At 36.1% G+C, this 18,031-nt stretch overlaps 1 long non-coding RNA gene and 1 pseudogene across 1 annotated transcript; one reads left to right on the top strand and one right to left on the bottom strand.

Moving 5' to 3' along the window:
- The first annotated feature begins 331 nt into the window (after positions 1-331).
- On the top strand, positions 332-1,959 carry LOC147385695 (uncharacterized). Its single transcript, XR_015172093.1, has 2 exons — positions 332-570; positions 1,540-1,959. It is a non-coding gene; the product is annotated as an uncharacterized LOC147385695 (long non-coding RNA).
- A 13,177-nt stretch (positions 1,960-15,136) lies between these two features.
- LOC147385694 (ABC transporter G family member 20 pseudogene) lies at positions 15,137-17,742 on the bottom strand (annotated as a pseudogene).
- Positions 17,743-18,031: the final 289 nt, after the last annotated feature.

Below are 18,031 nucleotides of genomic sequence, written 5' to 3'. Positions count from 1 at the left end.
CTCTCTTTATATATATATATATGGGGGGTGTTCGCTGGCTAACGGTTTGACAAACTTTTTGGCAAACATTTTTGGACCATTCGATTTAACGTGATCTTACGGACACGATTAAATCTCGATGCAATTTAATTTAAACGTGATAATTTATATATATTACAGCGCCATCCCTATAAATATAATTAATTAGTGAGAAGTCCTCCTTCTCTTTAAACCCAATAGAGCAGAGAACAGACGTTCTTCTCTTCGAAACTTGAGAAAATCTCTCTATCGTTCTCGATACCTTTTCTCTACGAACTTAATCGCAGTGGAAACCCTCTCTCTCTCACTCTCTCACTCTCTCACTCTCTCATTCTCTCTCGCACGAAACACCAACGGCTAACCTCGCTGCAACTCCATCGACGTAACACGAACGGCTGACCTCGCTGCAACTCCATTGACGAAATATGAACGCTGAAACCCTCTCTTTCACATGAACACGAATGCTGCAACTACCTCGCCCTCGCACGATCTCATTTCGCTGCAAAACTCTTCTCTTCTCTCGCTGCAACTCCCTCTCGACAAAGAAGACAGGTACTCTTTGAATTTTCAATACTTTCCTGAATGCTAATGTGGGTTTTTATTATATTATTGATCTAAATTAAGAACTTCATTGAAACTACATCTGGTTTCAAGGTAGAAAAAAGCTATGCAAATTTTTATTTACTAACAAACAACCAATATTTTAACATGAAGAGGTGGTTAGGATTTAGGAGATGTGCTGTTGGATTTAGGAGAGAGACCGTGGAGCTTATGGTTTGATGGCTGCGGTAGAGGTGGTGTGTGTGAGTATGTGTCTAAGAGAGAAGGAAATTGGTTTCGGGTACTCTGTGTGGAAGAGAAGATATACTTCGAAAATGATGAAATTCTCCTTCATAATTATTTTTTTTCCAGCCAAATCCGTAGAAACATTAAATGATTGAAGAGGTCATTTAAATTCTTAAAAAAGACAAAATTATGTCCTTAAAAAGGTGTTCTGTTTTAAAGAGAACATTGATTTTTCTTCATGTGAAGGTCCATTGTGAAAGGGTGGTTTGGATAGTGTTGGTTAATGGTGATGATGGGGGTGACCTTATGCCGTGGCTTTGTGGTCTGAGATGCCTTTTTATCTTCTTGTTTTCATATTCTATATGTTTTGTTGACCTATGGTTTCAGCAATTGGACTCTCTATCATGTCTTTATGATCCTTTCTAAGGTTTTCTCTAATGAGTTCCATGGTCTGGCTGATGTTATATCATTGTTGCTCATCTTATTCATATTACCAGCACCAGATAAAAAGTAACATAATTTTCAATTTGACGGAATATATGGTTCTAAATAGAATTTAATGAAGAAATTGGACTTGTATTGTTTGCAACAAATATCTGGAATTAAGTTAATTGTTATGATGATATCCTCGAAGCTTTCATTGAATTGTTGTTTAACTTATTTATTCAGCACATGCTGTACATTCATGCGCATCCTTGAAGAGTTTCGTCTTATTAATCATGCCCTTTGTTGCAGCCGGATGGGCAGATGCCAAGTGATAACAGTTGGAGGAGGAGCTGATGCATTCAACACCTTCTTCAGTGAAACTGGTGCTGGTAAACATGTTCCTCATGCTGTTTTTGTAGACCTTGAGCCTACTGTCATCGATGAAGTGAGGACTGGAATATATTGCTAGCTCTTCCACCCTGAACAACTCATCAGTGGCAAAGAAGTTGCTGCCAACAACTTTGCTCGTGGACACTACACCAGTAATTACAATACCAGGATACCAAGAATTCCAATTTTGGTTGCAACAACTTCGGTTATGAACAATATCTTTAAATGAGTTATTTTACTTCAATTAGTGTTTTTGACAATCAAGTTATTCAGAATATTTCACCGTCAACTGGATTCAATTGCAATTGTTTGCAAATATATTTATTAAGAGTTATTCAATCTTAAGCCTCCATTAACTGTCAAGCTCATTTTTCTTTAGGTAATGAGTTCCTCCATCTCTACTCTATTTTTCTTTTAATTGGTTTTTATTAATTGATGAAGGGGGGAAAGTGTGTGCTTTAGATACCATGTGGTTCTGCACCCAAATTTGTATTCTACAATCCAAAAATTGGAATGGCACCTAAATTTGAAAAAAATAGCAATGGCTCCTTTTGTAAGTATCAAAAATCACTTTATTTTCAAAATTAAAAATATATATATATCCATTTTCTTAGTTCTTAATAATAAGTGTAGATAGGTATATATGTACTCTTGTTTTTAGGGGAAGACTATGTTAAATTTAATGTTCTAGTTTTATTCTCTCTGTCAATATGAGGTTGTCTTATTGATTTTGAGGATGGATTCAATGAAGTTTCTTAGATTTGATATTGTTTTTGGTTGAAGTTGTTTTACTTCACTTTTACTTAACCACACAAGCATGATTGTGGGTGCCCGGAATTTAACAAAGCATGATTGTGGGTGTCAAAGGAATTTTACACTATGTTCTTTATATTTTTGGAAGTCCAAGACATTCTGATGGATCAAAGTACAGTAGATCCAATCAAAATTTTTTTACCCATTACAGTCAAATGGCATTCTTTATGGTTAAAAAAAAAATCAAAATTTACAAAATTTTATGTGCCCCAAACAAGAACACATCTGAGTCATCAGTCACAGCACCATCTACAAAATTTGCTAGTTCCATTTATGCACACTGAGCTTCTGCTTCCATAGGTGCAATGATATACGGTAAGCTAAACATTTGCAGTAATTCCTAAAATCAGCAAGGGAAGATAACAAATACAATAAGTATATAAGATTAAGTGTTAACAAGCTTTGCAATGTCAATTCAACTGAGATGAAACTCTTCTATAAACTGAAAAATTGGAATAATAATTCCACTTTTTATCTGCATAGCAACTGTAGCTTCACCAATTTTGAAGTATGGCTCACATTTTTTTTTTTTTTTCAAATTGAAAAAGCAATCTCTTTGGTTGGCATATCTGATCAGTTCATTCAGCCCACCCTGTATTCATGTCCCAGAAGCTTGATTGAAGGTGAAGTTTTGGAGTCGATTGGAAAGTAGACCCTCGTCAAGCATGTTCCCCTAGAAAGCTAGTGAAGATAATTTCTTTCTTTGAAACCGAAGTTGTTGCAACAAAAATTGGAATTCTTGGTATCCTGGTATTGTAATTACTGGTGTGTGTCTATGAGCAAAGTTGTTGGCAGCAACTTCTTTGCCACTGATGAGTTGTTCAGGGTGGAAGAGCTAGCAATATATTCCAGTCCTCACTTCATCGATGACAGTAGGCTCAAGGTCTACAAAAACAGCATGAGGAACATGTTTACCAGCACCAGTTTCACTGAAGAAGGTGTTGAATGCATCAGCTCCTCCTCCAACTGTCTTATCACTTGGCATCTGCCCATCCGGCTGCAACAAAGGGCACGATTAATAAGACGAAACTCTTCAAGGATGCGCATGAATGTACAGCATGTGCTGAATAAATAAGTTAAACAACAATTCAAGGAAAGCTTCGAGGATATCATCATAACAATTAACTTAATTCCAGATATTTGTTGCAAACAATACAAGTCCAATTTCTTCATTAAATTCTATTTAGAACCATATATTCCGTCAAATTGAAAATTATGTTACTTTTTATCTGGTGCTGGTAATATGAATAAGATGAGCAACAATGATATAACATCAGCCAGACCATGGAACTCATTAGAGAAAACCTTAGAAAGGATCATAAAGACATGTTAGAGAGTCCAATTGCTGAAACCATAGGTCAACAAAACATATAGAATATGAAAACAAGAAGATAAAAAAGCATCTTAGACCACAAAGCCACGGCATAAGGTCACCCCCATCATCACCATTAACCAACACTATCCAAACCACCCTTTCACAATAGACCTTCACATGAAGAAAAATCAATGTTCTCTTTAAAACAGAACACCTTTTTAAGGACATAATTTTGTCTTTTTTAAGGATTTAAATGACCTCTTCAATCATTTAATGTTTCTACGGATTTGGCTGGAAAAAAAAAATCTATGAAGGAGAATTTCATCATTTTCGAAGTGTATCTTCTCTTCCACACAGAGTACCTGAAACCAATTTCCTTCTCTCTTAGACACACACTCACACACACCACCTCTACCGCAGCCATCAAACCATAAGCTCCACGGTCTCTCTCCTAAATCCAACAGCACATCTCCTAAATCCTAACCACCTCTTCATGTTAAAATATTGGTTGTTTGTTAGTAAATAAAAATTTGCATAGCTTTTTTCTACCTTGAAACCAGATGTAGTTTCAATGAAGTTCTTAATTTAGATCAATAATATAAGAAAAACCCACATTAACATTCAGGAAAGTATTGAAAATTCAAAGAGTACTTGTCTTCTTCGTCGAGAGGGAGTTGCAGCAAGAGAAGAGAAGAGTTTTGCAGCGAAATGAGATCGTGGGAGGGCGAGGTAGTTGCAGCGTTCGTGTTCATGTGAAAGAGAGGGTTTCAGCGTTCATATTTCGTCAATGGAGTTGCAGCGAGGTCAGCCGTTCGTGTTTCGTCGATGGAGTTGCAGCGAGGTTAGCCGTTGGTGTTTCGTGCGAGAGAGAATGAGAGAGAGAGGGTTTCCACTGCGATTAAGTTCGTAGAGAAAAGGGATCGAGAACGATAGAGAGATTTTCTCGAGTTTCGAAGAGAAGAACGTCTGTTCTCTGCTCTGTTGGGTTTAAAGAGAATGGGGACTTCTCACTAATTAATTATATTTATAGGGATGGCGCTGTAATATATATAAATTATACGTTTAAATTAAATTAAAATAAATTGCACCGATATTTAATCGTGTCCACAAGATCACGTTAAATCGAATGGCCCAAAAATGTTTGCCAAAAAGTTTGTCAAACCGTTAGCCAGCGAACGCCCCCATATATATATATATATATATATATATATATATATATATATATATATATTATAGGGTCAGGTTCAAAGGACAACCATTTCTACACACATATAGACAACGTGTTTTGTCTTATATGAGCAAAAATGTTTGGAATGGATTGATTTTTGTGAGGATGATCTCTGTGATGAGGGGATCATCCTGGCAAAAAATCATCCCATTCCAAAACTTGTAACCCCATCAAAATTGATTTACAAAAATTGGACGGTCTATAATTTTTCAACAAAAATTGGACGGTCTAAAAGTTTCATAATGAGCTGATTTTTGGCAAGGATGATCCCCTCATCACAGAGATCATCCTCACAAAAAATCAGTCCATTCCAAACATTTTTGCCCATATAAGACAAAACACATTGTCTATATGTGTGTAGAAATGGTTGTCCTTTGAACCTGACCCATATATATATATATATATATATAATATATATATAATATATATAGGGAAATGTTCAGCAACAAACATTTTGACAAACATTTTGGCAAAACATTTTTCAAAACATGGGTTAGAGGTTTTGGAATGGGCTGATTTTGGTGAGGATGATCTCTACGGTGAGGAGATCATCATCACCAAAAATCAGCCCATTCCAGAACTTCTAACGCCATAAAAAATGATTTACAAAAAATGGACGGTCCACAATTTTTAAACTTGTAAACTGGGGCTAGAAGTTTTGGAATGGGCTGATTTTTGATGAGGATGATCTCCTCACCATAGAGATCATCCTCACCAAAAATCAGCCCATTCCAAAACCTCTAACCCATGTTTTGAAAATTGTTTTGCCAAAATGTTTTGTCAAAATGTTTGTTGCTGAACGGGACCCATATATATAGGGTCCGTTCGGCACCCTAAGTTTTACCACACACTTTAACAAATGCGTTTTGTCCTACATTGGTTAGAAGTTTCGGAATGGACTGATTTTTGGTGAGGATGATCTCTATGGTGAGGAGATCATCCTCACAAAAAATCAGCTCATTCCAAAACTTCTAACGCCATCAAAAATGATTTATAAAAAATGGACAGTCCACGATTTTTCAACTTGTAAACATGGGGCTAAACATTTCGGAATGGGCTGATTTTTGGGGAGGATGATCTTCTAATCATAGAGATCATCCTCACCAAAAATCAGCCCATTCCAAAACTTCTAACCCATGTAGGACAAAAAACGTTTGTTAAAGTGTGTGGTAAAGCTTAGGGTGCTGAACATTTCCCATATATATATATATATATATATATAGATATATATATAATTATATATATAGGGTCCCGTTCAGCACCCTAAGCTTTACCACACACTTTAACAAACGTTTTTTGTCCTACATGGGTTAGAAGTTTTGGAATGGGCTGATTTTGGTGAGGATGATCTCTATGGTGAGAAGATCATCCTCACCAAAAATCAGCTCATTCCAAAACTTCTAACCCCATCAAAAATGGTTTACAAAAAATGGATGGTCCACGATTTTTCAACTTGTAAACATGGGGCTTAACATTTCGGAATGGGCTGATTTTTGGGGAGGATGATCTTCTAATCATAGAGATCATCCTCACCAAAAATCAACCCATTCCAAAACTTCTAACCCATGTAAGACAAAACACGTTTGTTAAAGTGTGTGGTAAAACTTAAGGTGCTGATCATTTCCCATATATATATATATGTGGGAGTAGTTCAACAGCCCTAAAGTTTGTGAAGTTTGGTGCCAAACATTTTTTCTAAATCACTTTTGATGAGATTAGAAGTTTTGGAATAGGCTGATTTTTTTGTGAGGATGATCTCTACGGTGAAGAGATCATCCTCACAAAAAATCAGCTCATTTTGAAACTTCTAATCCTAGTTTACAAGTTGAAGAATCGTGGACCGTCCAATTTTTGTAAATCACTTTTGATGGGGTTAAAAGTTTTGGAATAGGCTGATTTTTGGTGGGGATGATCTCCTCATCATGGAGATCATCCTCACAAAAAATCAGCTCATTCCAAAGCTTATAACCCATATTTTGAAAAATGTTTGGCACCAAACTTGGCAAACTTTAGGGCTGCTGAACCGCCCCCTATATATATATGGGAAATGTTCAGCAACAAACATTTTGGCAAAACATTTTTCAAAACATGGGTTAGAGGTTTTGGAATGGGCTGATTTTTGGTGAGGATGATCTCTACGGTGAGGAGATCATCCTCACCAAAAATCAGCCCATTCCAAAACTTGTAGCCCTAGTTTACAAGTTGAAAAATTGTGGACCGTCCATTTTTTTATAAACCATTTTTTATGGGGTTAGAAGTTTTGGAATGAGCTGATTTTTGGTGATGATGATCTCCTCACTGTAGAGATCATCCTCACCAAAAATCAGCCCATTCCAAAACCTCTAACCCATGTTTTGAAAAATGTTTTGCCAAAATGTTTTGCCAAAATGTTTGTTGCTGAACATTTCCCTATACATATACATATATATATATATATATAGGGTCAGGTTCAAGGGCCATATGAGAAAACATATGAGAAAACTTTCGTTTTTTAAAGTAAGGGTTAGAGGTTTTGGATTGAGCTGATTTTTTGCAAGGATGGTCACTATGATGAGAAGATCATCCTCACAAAAAATCAGCTCAATCAGAAACTTCTAAATCCATCAAAAGTGATTTACAAATTTGTGATAAAAATTGGTAAAAAATCGACGGTCCACATTCTAAATCACTTTTAATGGGGTTAGAAGTTTCAGATTGGGCTGAATTTTTTTTTGGATGATCTTTCCATCATAGAGATCATCCTCACAAAAAATCAGCTCAATCCAAAATTTCTAACCCATATTTTAAAATTTTATTTATCGTCGAAAGTTTTCTCATATGTTTTCTCATATGGCCCTTGAACATGACCCATATATATATGGGTCCCGTTCAGCAACAAACATTTTGGCAAAACATTTTTCAAAACATGGGTTAGAGGTTTTGGAATGGACCATAGAGATCATCCTCACCAAAAATCAGCCCATTCCAAAACTTCTAACACCATCAAAAATGGTTAACAAAAAATGGACGGTCCACGATTTTTCAACTCGTAAACTGGGACTACAAGTTTTGGAATGAGTTGATTTTTGGTGAGGATGATCTCCTCACCGTAGAGATCATCCTCACCAAAAATCAACCCATTCCAAGACCTCTAACCCATGTTTTGATAAATGTTTTGCCAAAATGTTTGTCAAAATGTTTGTTGCTGAACAGGACCCATATATATATATATATATATATATATATATATATAATATATATATATATATATATGGGTCCCGTTCGCCACCCTTAGTTTTACCACACACTTTAACAAACGCGTTTTGTCTTACATGGGTTAGAAGTTTCGGAATGAGCTGATTTTTGGTGAGGATGATCTCTATGGTGAGGAGATCATCCTCACCAAAAATCAGCTCATTCCAAAACTTCTAACCCCATCAAAATTGATTTACAAAAAATGGACGGTCCACGATTTTTCAAAGTGTAAACATGGGGCTAAACATTTCGGAATGGGCTGATTTTTGGGGAGGATGATCTTCTAATCATAGAGATCATCCTCACCAAAAATCAGCTCATTCCAAAACTTCTAACCTATGTAGGACAAAAAACGTTTGTTAAAGTGTGTGGTAAAACTTAGGGTGCTGAACATTTCCCTATATATATATATATATATATATATATATGGGAAATGTTCAGCAACAAACATTTTGACAAACATTTTGGCAAAACATTTTTGAAAATATGGGTTACAGGTTTTGGAATGGGCTGATTTTTGGTGAGGATGATCTCTACAGGGAATAGATCATCATCACCAAAAATCAGCCCATTCCAAAACTTCTAACCCATCAAAAATGGTTTACAAAAAATGGACGGTCCACGATTTTTCAACCTGTTAACATGGGGCTAGAAGTTTTGGAATGGGCTGATTTTTGATGAGGATGATCTCCTCACCGTAGAGATCATCCTCACCAAAAATCAGCCCTTTCCAAAACCTCTAACCCATGTTTTGAAAAATGTTTTACCAAAATGTTTGTCAAAATGTTTGTTGCTGAAAGGGACCCTATATATATGGGTCCCGTTCGGCACCCTAAGTTTTACCACACACTTTAACAAACGCGTTTTGTCCTACATGGGTTAGAAGTTTCGGAATGGGCTGATTTTTGGTGAGGATGATCTCTATGGTGAGGAGATCATCCTCACAAAAAATCAGCTCATTCCAAAACTTCTAACCCTATCAAAAATGATTTACAAAAAATGGACGGTCCACGATTTTTCAACTTGTAAACATGGGGCTAAACATTTCGGAATGAGCTGATTTTTGGGGAGGATGATCTTCTAATCATAGAGATCATCCTCACCAAAAATCAGCCCAATCCAAAACTTCTAACCCATGTAAGACAAAAAACGTTTGTTAAAGTGTGTGGTAAAACTTAGGGTGCTGAACATTTCCCTATATATATATATATATATGGGTCCCTTTCAGCGACAAACATTTTGGCAAAACATTTTTCAAAACATGGGTTAGAGGTTTTGGAATGGGCTGATTTTTGGTGAGGATGATCTCTACGGTGAGGAGATCATCCTCATAAAAAATCAGCCCATTCCAAAACTTCTAGCCCCATGTTAACAGGTTGAAAAATCGTGGACCGTCCATTTTTTGTAAATCATTTTTGATGGGTTAGAAGTTTTGGAATGGGCTGATTTTTGGTGATGATGATCTATTCCCTGTAGAGATCATCCTCACCAAAAATCAGCCCATTCCAAAACCTGTAACCCATATTTTCAAAAATGTTTTGCCAAAATGTTTGTTGCTGAACATTTCCCTATATATATAGGGTCAGGTTCAAGGGCCATATGAGAAAACATATGTAAAAACTTTCGTTTTTAATAAAATTTTAAAATATGGGTTAGAAATTTTGGATTGAGCTGATTTTTTGTGAGGATGATCTCTATGATAGGAAGATCATCCAAAAAAAAAAAATCAGCCCAATCTGAAACTTCTAACCCCATTAAAAGTGATTTAGAATGTGGACCGTCGATTTTTTATCAATTTCTATCACTAATTTGTAAATCACTTTTGATGGATTTAGAAGTTTCTGATTGAGCTGATTTTTTGCGAGGATGATCTTTTCATCACAGTGACCATCCTTGCAAAAAATCAGCTAAATCCAAAACCTCTAACTCTTATTTTGAAAAACGAAAATTTTTTCATATGTTTTCTCATATGGCCCTTGAACCCCCATATATATATATATATATATAGATATAGGGTCAGGTTCAAACAACAACCATTTCAACACACATATAGACAACGTGTTTTGTCTTATATGGGCAAAAATATTTGGAATGGGCTGATTTTTTGTGAGGATGATCTCTGTGGTGAGGAGATCATCCTTGCCAAAAATCAGCTCATTATGAAACTTCTAGACCATCCAATTTTTGTTGAAAAATTATAGACCGTCCAATTTTTGTAAATCAATTTTGATGGGGTTACAAGTTTTGGAATGGGATGATTTTTTGCCAGGATGATCCCCTCGTCACAGAGATCATCCTCACAAAAAAATCAGCCCATTCCAAACATTTTTGCCCATATAAGACAAACACGTTGTCGCAATGTGTGTCGCAGGAACCCGAGCCATATATATATATATAGGGAAATGTTCAGCACCCTAAGTTTTACCACACACTTTGACAAACGTTTTTTGTCCTACATGGGTTAGAAGTTTTGGAATGAGTTGATTTTTGGTGAGGATGATCTCTATGATTAGAAGATCATCCTCCCCAAAAATCAGCCCATTCCGAAATGTTTAGCCCCATGTTTACACGTTGAAAAATCGTGGACCGTCCATTTTTTGTAAATCAATTTTGATGGGGTTAGAAGTTTTGGAATGAGCTGATTTTTGGTGAGGATGATCTCCTCACCATAGAGATCATCCTCACCAAAAATCAGCTCATTCCGAAACTTCTAACCCATGTAAGACAAAACGCGTTTGTTAAAGTGTGTGGTAAAACTAAAGGTGGCGAACGGGACCCATATATATATATATATATAGGGAAATGTTCAGCACCCTAAGTTTTACCACACACTTTAACAAACGTTTTTTGTCTTACATGGGTTAGAAGTTTTGGAATGGGCTGATTTTTGGTGAGGATGATCTCTATGATTAGAAGATCATCCTCCCCAAAAATCAGTTCATTCTAAAATGTTTATCCCCATGTTTACAAGTTGAAAAATCGTGGACCGTCCATTTTTTGTAAATCATTTTTGATCGGGTTAGAAGTTTTGGAATGAGCTGATTTTTGGTGAAGATGATCTCCTCACCATAGAGATCATCCTCACCAAAAATCAGCCCATTCTGAAACTTCTAACCCATGCAGGACAAAACGCATTTGTTAAAATGTGTGGTAAAACTTAGGGTGCCGAACGGGACCCATATATATATATATATATATATATATTATATATATATATAGGGTCCCTTTCAGCAACAAACATTTTGGCAAAACATTTTGGCAAAACATTTTTCAAAACATAGGTTAGAGGTTTTGGAATGGGCAGATTTTTGGTGAGGATGATCTCTATGGTGAGGAGATCATCCTCATCAAAAATCAGCCCATTCCAAAACTTCTAGCCCCATGTTTACAAGTTGGGAAATCGTGGACCGTCCATTTTTTGTAAGCCATTTTTGATGGGTAAGAGGTTTTGGAATGGGCTGATTTTTGGTGATGATGATCTCCTCACCGTAGAGATCATCCTCACCAAAAATCAGCCTATTCAAAACCTCTACCCATATTTTGAAAAATGTTTTGCCAAAATGTTTGTCAAAATGTTTGTTGCTGAACATTTCCCATATATATATATATATATATTATATATATATAGGGTCCCTTTCAGCAACAAACATTTTGGCAAAACATTTTGGCAAAACATTTTTCAAAACATAGGTTAGAGGTTTTGGAATGGGCAGATTTTTGGTGAGGATGATCTCTATGGTGAGGAGATCATCCTCATCAAAAATCAGCCCATTCCAAAACTTCTAGCCCCATGTTACAAGTTGGGAAATCGTGGACCGTCCATTTTTTGTAAGCCATTTTTGATGGGTAAGAGGTTTTGGAATGGGCTGATTTTTGGTGATGATGATCTCCTCACCGTAGAGATCATCCTCACCAAAAATCAGCCTATTCCAAAACCTCTAACCCATTTTTGAAAAATGTTTTGCCAAAATGTTTGTCAAAATGTTTGTTGCTGAACATTTCCCATATATATATATATATATATATATATATATATATATATATGTAAACAATGTAAAAACAATGGTTATTCAAAATATAGGTTAGAGGTTTTGGATTGAGCTGATTTTTTGTCAGGATGTTCCCTATGATGAGAAGATCATTCTCACAAAAAATCAGCTCAATCTGAAACTTGTAAGTCCATCAAAATTGGTTTACAAATTATTGGTAAAAAATCGACGATTCACATTCTAAATCACTTTTGATGGGGTTAGAAGTTTCATATTGGACTGATTTTTTTTTAGGATGATCTTATCATCATAGAGATCATCCTCACAAAAAATAAGATCAATCCAAAACCTCTAACCCATATTTTGAATTTTTTTTATTATTACGTTGTTTTTACATATTTCCCATGATCCGCCCCTATATATATAAACAATGGTTTTTCAAAATATGGGTTAGACATTTTGGATTGAGCTGATTTTTTGCGAGGATGGTCACTATAATGAGAAGATCATCCTTACAAAAAATCAGCTCAATGTGAAATTTCTAAATCCATCAAAAGTGATTTACAAATTATTGGCAAAAAATCGACGATCCACATTCTAAATCACTTTTAATGGGGTTAGAAGTTTTATATTGGACTGATTTTTTTTTTTTTTTCCAGATGATTTTCTCATTATAGAGATCATCCTTACAAAAAATCAGCTCAATCTGAAACTGTAAGTCCATCAAAATTGGTTTACAAATTATTGGTAAAAAATCGACGATTCACATTCTAAATCACTTTTGATGGGGTTAGAAGTTTCATATTGGACTGATTTTTTTTTAGGATGATCTTATCATCATAGAGATCATCCTCACAAAAAATAAGATCAATCCAAAACCTCTAACCCATATTTTGAATTTTTTTTATTATTACGTTGTTTTTACATATTTCCCATGATCCGCCCCTATATATAACAATGGTTTTTCAAAATATGGGTTAGACATTTTGGATTGAGCTGATTTTTTGCGAGGATGGTCACTATAATGAGAAGATCATCCTTACAAAAAATCAGCTCAATGTGAAATTTCTAAATCCATCAAAAGTGATTTACAAATTATTGGCAAAAAATCGACGATCCACATTCTAAATCACTTTTAATGGGGTTAGAAGTTTTATATTGGACTGATTTTTTTTTTTCCAGATGATTTTCTCATTATAGAGATCATCCTTACAAAAAATCAGCTCAATCCAAAACTTCTAACCCATATTTTGAAAATTTATTAATGTTACATTGTTTTTACATATGTTTTTTCATGTCCCTTGATATGTTCCCTATATATATATGGAAAATGTTCAACAGCCCTACATGTTTTGTCCTACATGGGTTAGAAGTTTTGGAAAGGACTGATTTTTGGTGGGGATGAACTCTATGATGAGAAGATCATCCTCACTAAAAATAAGTCTATTCCAAAACTTCTAGCCCCATGTTTACAAGTTGAAGAATTGTGGACTGTGCATTTTTTGTAAATCATTTTTGATGGGGTTATAAGTTTTTTAATGAATTGATTTTTGGTGAGGATGATTTCCTCACCATAGAGATCATCCTCACCAAAAATCATCCCATTTCAAAACTTCTAACCCATGTAGGACAAAACACGTAGGGCAAATAGTAAGGTGCCAAACATGCCCCTATATGTATAGGAGGCATTCAGATGACAATCTAAGGCGGACAACGTTGGTTGACAAAATTTGTCTTATATGTCTTAATGTTTCGGATTAAGCTGATCTTGTATGAGGATGATCTCCTCACCCTCACAAAAATCAGCCCAATCTGAAACTTCTAACCCTAGCAAAAGTGATTTACACGTTTACAATAAAATCGACAGTGCACAATTCTTCAATTTTGTAAACCACTTTTAATGAGGGTTAGAATTTTAGATTGGGCAGATCACCCTCACAAAAAATCAATTTGAAACTTTTAAGTCATATAAAACATACTTTGTCAGCCAACATGTTAGCTTAAGATTGTCAGCCGAGTGCTACCCATAGATCGAGGTCCACATTTGATCCATGTGGATTGTTGAGATGGTCCAAAAGACACCTCATTCCTCTTGATTTGTGATTTAGATTGGGTTTCGAAAAAAATCTTGAAAAAAAAAATATTTTTTAAAGACAGATCTTGAGTTTAAAAATGGAAAATTGAACTCCCAGACTTAAAATTTAAATCAATAGTGAAAAAATCTTCTTTTTATTTTTTTAATTTTTTAATTTTTTGGAAGTTCATAAAATTTCATACTCTACATACATGGGGCACCTAATGATAGTTTTGGGTGCCACATTGACACTTGGTTCATAGAGATAGATGGTCTTTCGCTTTCGATTTTAGTTTGGTTCCAATTAAATCGATACCCAATGAAGCTCATGTTCATCCTTTGTTCTATGGGAAATACTACTCTCAAACAATATTTGAGAATATACATAAAGCGAACGACTAAGATGGGAGGATAGTGCCTAGGGATTCCAATGTGTAATGAATCCCTGGGGAATGTCTATTGCCCCTTAGGTTTTTTTTTTTCTTCTTTTCACCTTACTATGTCAACAATATACTTGATGTAGTCCAAAAAATCTCCCCAAAAATGTTTATACTTAACTCTATACGTACAAGGCAGAGAATGCATGTCAAGGAAGATCATCCCAAGAATTTAAATCCATGGAGGCATTCCAAATAAACTTTTTCTATCGAATCATAACAAGGGAGTAACTGACGGTTTTAACTTATTTAATAAAAATTAAAAAAACTATTTTGAGTTTGTAACATAAAGTCATAAACAGTTAAAATTTTAAAAGGCAAACCAAAGCATATACAGACAACTGCTTACAATCATTAAATAAACCCATTTGATTGTTTCATAAAAGGATCCACACATGAAGTCTAACATATATACGGGAACTGGAAGGAAAAATAAATAAATAAGAAGAGGCAGAAGCTTCCTGCCAAATAATAGATATAGATTCGTCATGAATGCACGCAGTCTTAGTACGTGGCTGATGTGGCAAGAGCACAGAACCATAGATTGTTTTCATCGGGATACAAAGGAAACAGATGTGCGGTTTTGTGCCTTTACCACGTCAGCCGCGTACCCAACCACAGACCAAGACAGCGCGCATTCATCATTATTCATACATATATAGTTGTTGTTCTTACATCAAATATTAATCTACCTCTTGTTTTTGCACCCCAACAACAAAGAGAAATAAAGCATAATCCTAAAAAAGAACCCCCAGGCCAAGGTAATCCACAAGCAATTCCATTTGCTTAAATTAGTACTTATCGCTTGTCGTCCCAAGATATCCGATCCCGTTGTGAGGCAGGTCCTGTTTGTAATGTTCATTCCCAAGGAATTGCTTATTGTCTTCAACAAATTAATCTTCATGGCTGCAGGAACCGTTCCAAGCACCGTGTCGTCCCCCTTAAGAAACATTTTCTCTTGTTTTCAAATTCATTTTGCAGCACAGCCTGGTACGAATATTTCATCAAGGATGTGTAATGTAACCATATCAAATAAGGTGGAATTCGATCTCTATTGATGGAAAACCCACTAACCAATAATTGAGACAACCACTGTGTAACCCAATATCACATCAGATATTACTACTGATATGAAAGTAACGAAAGAACTTCCTGCCCAAAACGAAGCAAAGATTATAAGGGCAAAGAAGATGAACCCGAAAATGCCACCACTAAGGCCCACTGCCCAAAATGTTGTTGCTGCAAATGCGGTGGAGAAAAGGAGTAGAGATGGTATAATTATGATGGTGTTTGATGGAACGTAAGATGATCGACGATAAGCATTATTTGCTGTCTCTCGCATAAAGATATATCGCTCTAGGATGAAAACTGGGAGAGCATCAGCACAGAAGTAGAAGGTTGTACACAAGACAAATGCAAAAAACCCTAATCTTTCTTGTACGCCCCTGGGAGAATTATCGAACTGCCAGAAAATTGAAGCTAATATGAAACTTGTAACTACAAGTATCCCCAGTCGAGTTCCAATAAGCTCGGGCATTCTCCTTGAATTCATGATTGATCTCTTCGACAGGACAAGGATTTCAATCCAAAATGGATTAGCAAATTTAACCACGCTCAATGTAGGAATTGCATTGTTATTCATAGCTCCGCATACTAGTTTTCCCCTCGCAATACTCTCGTTAGTTACCTCTTTATGAGAGAGCTCCAAGTCATTGGAATCCAGTGTGTGAGGTTGATTGATGGACTTCCATGACTTGCTAAATTCAACCAACTCAGACCAATTCTCATTTTGTGGGATAGAATGCCCGAACTCAGTGAAGAAAAATGGGAGACTCGCTTGCGGCCCACTGTAAACAGTCTGCCCACATGAGAGAAAGAGCAACTGATCGAGTAGGCCAAGAATTCTATAACTAGGTTGATGAATTGACATTATAACGATACTCCCACTTTGAGCTATCCTTTTCAGGACCTCCACCACCATGAAAGCGTTGGTGCAATCAAGACCTGATGTTGGTTCATCAAGAAACAAGATGATTGGATCGTGAATTATGTCGATTCCTATCGAGACACGACGACGCTCTCCACCAGATACACCTCAATGACCTTCATCTCCAATCATTGTCTTGGCCACGTTATTCAGACCTAGTTGATTGATCAAGGCTTTAACCCTAGCTTTCTTCTTCGAATTTGAGAACGAGCGAGGCAACCTGAACTCAGCTGAGAACATGAGTGTCTCTTTCACTGTTAGCATGGGGAAGAGAAGATGGTCTTGCATGACATAAGCAGAGATCACCTTGAGAAGCCCAGATTCTAAGTGTTTGCCATTTAGAGTTGTGGATCCTTTCAAGCTGCCCTTGTCTATCCCATTGGCGAGAGCATCGACCAACATAGTTTTCCCCAATCCACTCGTGCCAAGGATGGCTAGGATCTCTCCGCTTCTCGCTTCGCCAGAGATATCATTCAATATCAGTGTGTTTTTCTCATTATCTTTGATGGCATTCGTCAAGTTACAAAAGGAGAGATACGAAAGGAAGAGCTGTTTGTAGGAGAACCTGTTGAGACACTGGTGTGTCGTCTTCTCTCTCATCCTTTTGTGTGTTTTCGATGAAACTCTTGAAGAGATCACTGGGAGTACTTGGAGACAACCCTGCAACGACACTCCCATTGAGCTCAACGATCTCCATTGATTCTCTTGTCATTTACACTGTGAGTCGATTTTACTACAAGTAGTCATTATTATTATTTTTTTTTTTTTGATAAATAGCATTTCATTAATAACAACACTAGGCCAGTTGAGATGACCAACCTAGCAAAACCTTACAAATATGACGCTACTCACTAGAAATACATCGAATCCCATCCTAATTGAAGATAAAATCTTCAAAGAAGATCCCCCTAAACTCCTTATAGACTTTGGACCAATAAAAGATAAGACCCAAGATGGACATAATTGTTGTCGTACAATCTTCTTGTTTTCCCTCAAAAATACGCCTATTTCTCTCAATCCACACCCCCCAACAAATTGCGAATGATGTAATGCTTCATTATTAGTACGAGGCTACCTCTTGTGGAATGATATTATATAGGAAAATGCTGGAATGACGCCAACGGAGACACAAAGGTGACAAAAATGATGCGGTATAACTGTAGATGCTTAATATCGTATCTCGTGGAAAAGCATCTAGGGTAATATGCACGACACCAAGAGTTTTTTTTCACCCTTTTGTCTCCCTTTGGGTCACTCCAACACGACTCTATTATATAGGGTCTTGTCAACGAGTAAGTCAAGAGCACACGTTACAGTACAATAAATAAACCTTC

This window comes from Akebia trifoliata, chromosome 14 (genome assembly GCF_017979445.1).
Source record: "Akebia trifoliata isolate Shusen 1 chromosome 14, ASM1797944v1, whole genome shotgun sequence".
Classification (NCBI taxonomy): domain Eukaryota; kingdom Viridiplantae; phylum Streptophyta; class Magnoliopsida; order Ranunculales; family Lardizabalaceae; genus Akebia; species Akebia trifoliata.
Note: the sequence above shows the minus strand (reverse complement) of the source record. Positions and strands in the feature narration are given on the sequence as shown.